The sequence below is a fragment of the Delphinapterus leucas genome, chromosome 10, assembly GCF_059928025.1.
Source record: "Delphinapterus leucas isolate spDelLeu-1000000601 "Yukka" chromosome 10, BTC_Dleu_Yukka2, whole genome shotgun sequence".
NCBI classification, from domain to species: domain Eukaryota; kingdom Metazoa; phylum Chordata; class Mammalia; order Artiodactyla; family Monodontidae; genus Delphinapterus; species Delphinapterus leucas.
This window is the reverse complement of record NC_143138.1, coordinates 29385164-29394588: the sequence shown is the minus strand read 5'-3', so window position 1 is coordinate 29394588 and position 9425 is coordinate 29385164.

Below are 9425 nucleotides of genomic sequence, written 5' to 3'. Positions count from 1 at the left end.
CACATATAATGAAAATTTTATATATATGTAAAATAACTGAACAGTTTTGTGAAATATAACTTCTTTTTCTGTGCCCTTTGGATATTTTCTATTTGTTTTTATTTATATATTTGTTTGTTTGTTTATTGGTGAATTGCCACGTCCTGCTAAATTTATTTCCCAGTACCCTCCTGGAGTGCAGCCACATCGCAGACGGAGCTTGTGCTCTTTCCAGCCCCTTTCCCAATTTTCCTCCACTTCCAGGGACAATTTTTAACATGATCTACCCTCTCTCTTGTGCCAGGGCCTGCTTCCAAACAGGAGGCCTGGCCCTCATATGGCTCTTTCTCTCCATCTCTCTCTCTTTGAAAAATCTCTTTCTTGCATGTAGCATTCAGGCCTGAGGCTGCAAACCCACCGTGAGGAGGCCTGGGTGACAGCTCCAAGCGTGTGTGGAAACTCTCTCATCCTCTCAGCCTGTTAATTCTCTCTTCTTCCTACACTGGAGGGTGGAGCCTGGGCTGTCTCCTTGGACTGGCTAGAAATGGTCAACTGGAACTTATAATCAGGGTTTCAGACCAGTGATTCCCAGTCACTGGTCTATAGGCCAGTCATGAATAGCCGGACTATGAAAAAGGGGGAGGAGCTGGGAAGGAGACAAGGAAACATTTAGGGGCTCATTTTAAAATAATGGTGCCCCTATCCCACAGTAAGCCTACTAAATATTATGCAGATCAGGCACAGCCATGTGCGTTATTGAAGCTTCGCAAATGGGCTTTCCTGGTGGCGCAGTGGTTGAGAGTCCGCCTGCCGATGCAGGGGACACGGGTTCGTGCCCCGGTCCGGGAAGATCCCACATGCTGCAAAGCGGCTGGGCCCGTGAGCCATGGCCGCTGAGCCTGCGCGTCCGGAGCCTGTGCTCCGCAACGGGAGAGGCCACAACAGTGAGAGGCCCGCATACTGCAAAAAAAAAAAAAAAAAAGCTTCGCAAGTGAGGCTGACCCCCAGACAGCTTTGAGAGCTGTTATTCTGGACTGCTTCTAGGAGAGGGAAAAAGAGTTCTGCCCTGAGGCTAATACTGTGATTTAAATTCTCCTTTGGGATTTGGGACCAAACGTCAAATTTATCAAAATGTTTTCTTTGCTTCCTTGGTGCACTCAGCTCCCTCTGGGGTAGGGTTGGAAGATTGACTTTCAGATAAATAACAAATAATGTTTTAGTGTAAGTATGGGCCACACAATATTTGGGACACTATTCATTGTCCAGAATTACAGCTGTTTTTCTGAAATTCAAATTTAACTGGGTTGTATTTGACAACTAATCAAAAGGAGGAAAATCGTTATCTCCGGGTGCATGGGTCAAAACAGGCTCTGTGGCTAGCCTGCAAAGGCTTCAGGTCCTGGCGTTTATCAACCGGACTCCTTTTGACATTTTTTTAGGCTTTCTATGCCTCGGTTTGCTCGTCTATAAGATGGGGAAAGTCGTTTCTAATTCAGAGGTTCTTCGGAGAATTGAATGAGTAATTGAATATAGAGGACTCAGAACAACAGCTTACGGGTGGTGAGCCTCAATGATTGATAGCTGCTAATATTAGTACGACTAGCGTTTCAATCTCACCACCAGTTTTTGTAGTTACTTGTTGGATTGTGTCAGAATTTGGCTTCAATCTGAGGCAAATTAACTGATCAAATAAAAGGTGCTCCTGGGTTGATAGCTAGCACTGTATAAATGGAGGGATCCCAGCTTGGAGGTAGTAAAAATACATTTTTACAGTAACTTAGTTATCTGACTCTAAAGAGGGTCAAGAAGTACTGTGTGTGTGTGTGTGTGTGTGTGTGTGTGTGTTGAGGTGTAATCTTAAATCGAACTTAACTTTGCCTTCACTAGAGGCAAACCCCGTGGTATTTTCAGCACGTCCCTTCTAAACTGGAAGGGTCCTGATTATTTAAAAAAAAATTCTCAGAATCCATGTTCCCTTGCCATAGATGAGAAGCTGATTTTGTCATCAGAGTGTGTGTGCTTGTTTACAACACACGTCTCTCTGTGCAGCTGGGGGCCAGCGATGCCTGACCTACAGCTGTGTTGGCCTGGGCGTCCATGGGAGGCCCTGGCATCCATGGGAAGACTTGGCCGTGGTGGGACTCCCCTCACTTCCTTGAATTCATTCAAGTGAATTCATTCCTGATAATCCCTGTCCTTCAGTTTTTAGAGAACAATCATTAGAATTTGCTATTACGCCTCTGGAGACAGCTGCCCATTGTCTCCTCAATCTTCCAGTTATGTATTTATGGATCCAAATATCATTTATTTATATCAACAGCTGTCTCCTTATCAACAGTGGTGCTTAACCAGCACTGCTCTCACATACATTTTCCAGCATTTTTAGCAACATTCTATTCTTAGGCAGAGTTAAACTCTTGGGCTGTTTTCCTGGCATCAACGTGTATGGGATTATGTTTCTTCCTCTATAAATAGAAGAATTCCCAGTAGAACTGTCACCCTCCTCTCTGCCTTGGACTCACATGGGCACACATGCATCACACACACACACACACACACACACACACACACACAAATGGAAAGAACAGATCTCCAGCTGGGATCTGAAAGAAATCAGGATTCAAATAGAACAGATTAATAGGCAGAGGACCTTTAAAATCTCGGTTTTATTTTACGTCTTATTTTATAAGTTTTTGGTCACATTTTCATTGGGATCTGCCTTTGTATAGGAGTCCTTGGGCCATTTGCCTTTGAGAAGAGTTTCTTTGCATTCCTTTCAGTAGGCAGATATGGTAAAGACAGGTGGGGATATAGGTGGGAGACAGAAAAGATAACCAATGTCATATATGGAAAAATGTTTGGTGGTTTGGTACCTTTTATGAGCTAGACCAACTTCTTTTGGAAGGACTATAAAGTTATTTAAAAGTTAAAAGTTCAATGAGTGTCTGTATAAACATGTGTTCCCAGTAAAATTTTAAACACATATTTTATATTGCAGCATGTTTTTAGTGTGTTCATGTTGAATAAACTTAGTGGGAAAAGACCTAGATGAATTAGACCCTAACTTCAGCATTGTCCCTTATCTGCTAGAATTTGTGAAAATTAAAAAGAAGACTTGCTGGACTCAGTTTCCTTTTCTATAAAGAAAGAAAATAGGGTGCACTCAGATCTGTTCACATTCAGATTCCATTATTATATGCCCATTTCCCAGTTTCTATTTGTATATGTAATTGTTCTTTTCATTAGTGTCTGTCAGTCATCAAATCTGAGTCTAGAAAGATTAAATTGTTTTTACTGGACTCTGTTCCTGTGTCCTCCTCATACTGGTTATTATCATTCCTGAACATCTTTTGAGATGGGCTGAGAACCTGATAAGAATTAAGCCCTTCGGTAGGTTTTTTAAGAACTACGGAGTTGTAAGGCTGGAAGAGACAAAAGGAATTACTTAGCTAAGTTGTCCCTTTCCTTGCAACACTTTACCAATCTGCTAAACTTTGATTTGTCCAATCACTTGTGTATCGAGAGCCTTGTGTATTGAGCGCCTCCAATTTCCCAGGCAGGGTGTTCGTGCCACCCACTTGGGGAAACTCCAAGAGCCATGATCAGACCTACTTTTGAAAACAACTGCTGGGTTGCTGGGGTATCTCTGTTCCCTATTTAAACTCTCTGATGTTTCACTGAATGGATCTCCCTTCAGAGTCCAGTTTGTGACCATGCCTCTTATCTGATTCTTTTCCATCCAAAAATTGAGATACATTTCTGACGAGGCCTTCTGTCCTTTGCCACGAATTGGAACTTCAGCTAGAGAGCATTTCTCCTGTTGCTGGTGCTGTCAGCCTAGCTCAGCTGTCTGCTCCCTCCTCACAAGGATTCTGGTTTTTTAAAATTCATTTATCTCTGCTTTGTTTCTCAGAAGAGATACAGAATGACTCGTCGTTCTTAGCTCATCACCCAATACTGCTTTGGGTGTACTGGTTGAGTTTATCACTCACAGACAAGTCTAGCTCAATTCTGTTGTAAAAAGCCTGACTGCCAGCCTCAAGGGTTGGCTCTATTCCAACCCCCTGTAACTGAGGATTTGCTCCTGTCACTCATGGTTCAGTAAAACACAAGTTACCACCAAGCCCTTAAAGCATGATTAATGGCATTCCAGAAAAGGTGCTAAGCTCTTTCTTCAGCCAAGACTTCAGCTTAGCAACTGGGGACCCAGCCTTCCTGGAATCCCCAGGTCATTGTTTCCTATCTTCCCCACTTGAATTTGCTTACTGACAATCAGTAAAGCCCAGAGAATTTGACCTTCCTCTTGGACTTTTTGCTTGAAAAATGTACCAGAACCGCACTCAAGGGCGGGGATATTTACATAAGAAGAAATAGGATAATTCTTTCTAATTTACAAAATACTTTCATATGTATTGCTTTGATTATTTGGCAATTAAGTGGGAATTATTTGGGTTTTACACTTGTGTAAAATGAGAAGGGTAAACCTAAATTCTAAATAGGAAGAACGTATTGACTATTTCCTTAAGTTTCTCTCCCCAAGGAGCTTGTTATTTCTCTCGGACTCTGGACCCAGTTCGTTTTGTTGCTTAGGCCATGATTTTAATAGAGTCACAATTATTAACATGATCCCCATCCGAGCTCCTGACAATTAAGCTTTCTTTATTCAGGAAAAAGAAGAATATATGTTTCAAAGCTATCCTCCTAACAATGTGAGTGTCATCAGTGTCCAAGGAAACTCAGCTCTTCAAGGGAGAAAACACAATTCATCAGGCCTACTGGAAAGAACCTACAGAACGGGCTTTGTGGGGTCTTCATGGGTAAAAGGTCAGATTAAAGATGTTACAAACTGTTCTTGCGTGATCTATTTTTAAATAAGAGTGAAACAATATCTGACTTTTCATTCAGTGCTCACACCGCTAAACCTCAATTGTTTCAAATCTACCAAAAAACACTCATTCTTTAAGCTTCCCTAAGCATATTAACAGTGTTTTCATCCTTATTTCCTAATAAGTAAAAGCACATTTTCCAATGATATTCCCCAAATGATTTTTCTAGAAATAAAGCCAGTGGCCTGGCATTCTACCTATCCTGCAAATATCATGCCAATCCACATTCAAAAACCTTCTGGGCTTCACGTTACGTACAGACGAAAATCTAACACATTATCATGGCAAATTTGTTATTTAGACTCCTATAATCTGCCTCAAATGTTCCTTCTGTTAACCTTCTTCTTGTGCATCTTTAATTCCAGGTTATTACATTTTGAGTTTTGATAGACATGGCCAAATGGCCCTCCTAATTTGTACCCGTTTACAGTCCCTGGTAAGGTGTAGAAATGCCTGTTTCATCACACTGGCCCCAACATCTTTATAATATTTGCCAAACTGATAGGCAAATATTTATCTAATTGCTTTAATTTTTATGCCTTTGATTATTAATAAAATTAAGCATTTTTTCAGATGTTTATTGGTCATTTATATATATTTTTTTCTGGCTTGACTATTTTAAGTCGTTGTCCAAAGTGTTTCTGTTGGAATGTTCACCTATTTCTTAAGAACTGCTTCTAGGAGCTCATCATAGCATGGATATCAGCTCTTTGTCACTCGTGTTATAAATATGTGCTCATCATTTGTCTTTGGTCTTTAACTTTTTACGTTGTCCTGTTAGGCACAAAAGTTTAAGACATTCATCAATGAATGTCTCTGTCAATCCTTTCCATTATGGATTTTAAACTGGGGTCATGCTAAGAATTTTTTTTCTATAAAAAGATGGTAAACATATCCTCCTATATTATCTTCTAACACTTCTTTCAGTGAGTTAGTTCATTTGTTTTTTATATACTTTAAAATTCTCAGTCCTTCTGGAGTTATTTTAGGTTTCGGTATAAAATAGGGGTTTACTTTCATTTTCCTCCAAATGAATAACCAGTTATGCTAACTACATTTCTTGACTAAACCATTCTTTATCAAGACCACCTGTAAAATTCTTTATCAATTTTAAAGGTGCACATGGTCATATAATAAAATTCTAACCTAAATATTTTTTAAATTCTATGATATCTGTGTCTTTTCTTTTGCTAGTTACTTGTTTAATTGGCATCTTGGTCGACAATGTAGAAGAGTGTTATATGCCTATATGTTGTTCTCTTCTTAGAAATAATTAGCCCGATTCTCTTAAGAGATTAAGCACAGGAATGTCTTTAAGCAAAATTAGGCTAACGTACAAACACAAGTGTGAAAAGTCATCATGGAAAGTATGATCTGCTTAATACAAAACCTCTTTACCCAAAACTTTGCAGATGTGAATCTGTTCTGTTGTGACAAAGCTGTCCTAACACCACAAATTTAGAGTAAATGCCTGCTTATCCCTAATAATAAAGGAATTCTTATGATCAGGTTTTTAAAAATTTTGTCTTATGAGAAAGAAGCAAGTGATACGGAAATTATCTTCAAGACTTTACTTAAAGTCTTTAGTTTAAAAGACTTTCTTTAAGACAAAACAAAACACTAGAGTTTCCATGGTTTGTGAGCCTCTGGGGATTAAAGACTGACATTCTCACCGAGGACCCAGAGACACGATGAAGACCAGGTGACCTTCATCAACAAGATTTAACTATATTTTGCACATTTTAGGGCTACATACCTCATGGTTGTTCACCTCTGCATTTTATTCATTCAACTGGCTGTGCATGGGAAATTTACTATAATTCTAGGAAATGCCGGGGCACTTTCACACTTATTAATTCTTATGGATTTTTGGCCTCAACATGCCAGAGCCCAGGTTTTCATCTGCCGTTTGAACTGGAGCCTTGATGAGATTATCTGTGGCTTGCTGGGGCCGGGGTGGGGGTGGGGGTAAGAAGCCCCACCCCACCCCCACCCCCACCCCCACCCCACCTGCCTCCCCGCCCAATTCTGTGTACTACAGTGGTGGAATTCAGCAAGGCTAGAACCAGCTGGGCATGGGAGAGAGGATGATATTCTAGATCTTTTGCACCATCCCTCCAGGTTTCTAAGATTATTTTCATAGCTATCAAGACCGTGTATCCAGTCCAGAACTATGGAGACCTTGACATCCTGTGAGCACATCTCTGCTCAAACACACTCTATGTAGCTATGGGTATTCCCTGCCAAAGACCTTTAGAAAGAGAACAAGGCAGACCATTTTGAAAGTGGCAGAGACATACGTTTAGATTGGGTAGAACGTGGTTTCTTAAGGAGCGGCTGTAAGCAAAACTGTGAATTCAGTGACATTGTCCTAGGGATGCCATCCCTCTACTTTCTGGGTCGTTCACCCTGGGCACACACTGCTGCCACTGCTCGTGTCTTTCCGTATCCTGTACCCTCTTGCTTCATCCAGTTCACACTTGCTCCCAGCCAAGCTGCTAAAAAATGTCACTGACACCCTAGTTTGAATGAATGCGTTCATTTACTTTTTCTAGGAGGATATTTGTATCCCTTTAATTGTGGAATTGTGGAATGAATGACACCAGAGGGCACATGGATGCCAAAGTATTGTGCTCGCCTAACCCTCAGCACCGCAAGAGATAAACCCTGTGATGGGAACCCTGTCCTTGCTTTTAAAAAGGAATAAAGAAATACACTGTCTTTTTAGAGAAGCAAGACATATGTACCTTTGAGGCCTGTCGGCAACAATTTCCATCAACTTGTGGTCATGCACAGAATAGGAGTGTTTGAAAGTCAAGTTTCTAAGACTCAACACAGACACGCTCTCTTTTTTTTTTTTTTTTTTTTTTGCGGTATACGGGCCTCTCACTGCTGTGGCCTCTCCTGTTGCGGAGCACAGGCTCTGGACGTGCAGGCTCAGTGGCCATGGCTCACGGGCCCAGCCACTCCGCGGCATGTGGGATCTTCCCGGACCGGGGCACGAACCCGTGTCCCCTGCATCGGCAGGCAGACTCTCAACCACTGCGCCACCAGGGAAGCCCCAGGCTCTCATTTTAACACTTCATGCTCATGGCTATCATTTTGCAAATCAAGTGACCAGAATAAGGAAAGCTAAATAATTTGCTCAAGATTATGTTCCTTGTTAATGGTTGAATAAAGTACTATATGTGGCTACATAATATACAATCCTTTTAAATTTGGGTTATGGTTGAATAATTAATAGTGGTTTTATTAAGAACATAACAAAAGGCTTGTGCTAATTAATACTCTGATAAATTATAGAATGTACTTTTATCTATTTTTGTTTCTTCTCTTGTCTCTGTAATTTCCAGCCTATGTGTGTTATTATCAGGTTTAGTTTAATGGATTTCTCCATGGAAATGCCAAAGTCATCATTTTTCCACATTTCTCCACCCTGACCTTCTTCCTATACCTCCTTTGGTAACTTCTCATTATTTAGTATCTGGCCTGGATGGATTACATAGAATATCAGGTTTGCATAAATTAATTCTTCATGAAAAAGAAGAAAAGGGAAAAGAAAAATGACTAATTTTCAAGGACTGTCAGAAAATATAGTGTATCACTTTATATTTATTTGGGGAGGGAGCAGAGGAAAGGATTAAAAGGGTCAGTTTGTGGATTTTTTAGAGTCTAGGGAAGGAGTTAAATTGGGAAGCACTTCCTGGAAGTATACCAACTAGGTCAAAGCTTAAACTAATTCGTCTTAAAGTGAAAATAAACTTGATTTTATCAAGAATATTTTTATTTCAAGAGATGGCTAGGGGAAATCTATGACTAATTCATGGAAGCCGCGAGATTGACGTTTTTAACAATTACCCTTGGCCAAGCCTTCTTTATTCCAGTCAATCCATTTCCCAGGCACACCCCCAAGAATAGGGGTTACCGTGTTGCAATCGACAGAGAGAAGGCTGTGCTTTGAGTCAGCAAACCTCTAGTCTGAGACTCACCAAACATCTCGATTTATATAATTACCGAGAAGCTGAACTCTGTCGTATCTGCTCATTGTTTTTTCCACTCTCTGTTCCTTTAGTTACCCTTCTTTAGGAAATGGGTTATTGAAATCAGAGTTTTCCCCATGCAGAGGGGAAAAATCTTCTCAGATTAACAGGTAATAAGGATGATAGTAAGACACATTCTAAGGAATCAAATCACAGCTTTGAGGCTTACCTGTGATTCCTTTCTTCACATCACAGCCCCAGGGAGCCCTTCCTCTGGTGTAACCGTGGCTCAATCACTTCTTGTTCTGTTTGGAAAGATAATCGTAATATCTGAGCCACAGGGGCTCGCTGGCAGGTGTACAGGCCACTGATTCACCAGCAACTCCTGCAGCACGTTGCTGCCCAGTAGGCAGACAAGCCCAGAACACACCCCTTTCAAGAAGGAAGAGAGAAATACCTTTATGTTGACTCTCCCTCCCACTTAAGTCCCTAACAGGCCTGGTAAGAGGAAAGAGCTCAGAGCCCAAGACCTAATGATTCTCCCAGCACACAGAAATCACAGAAGGAAAATGGGAGAAAA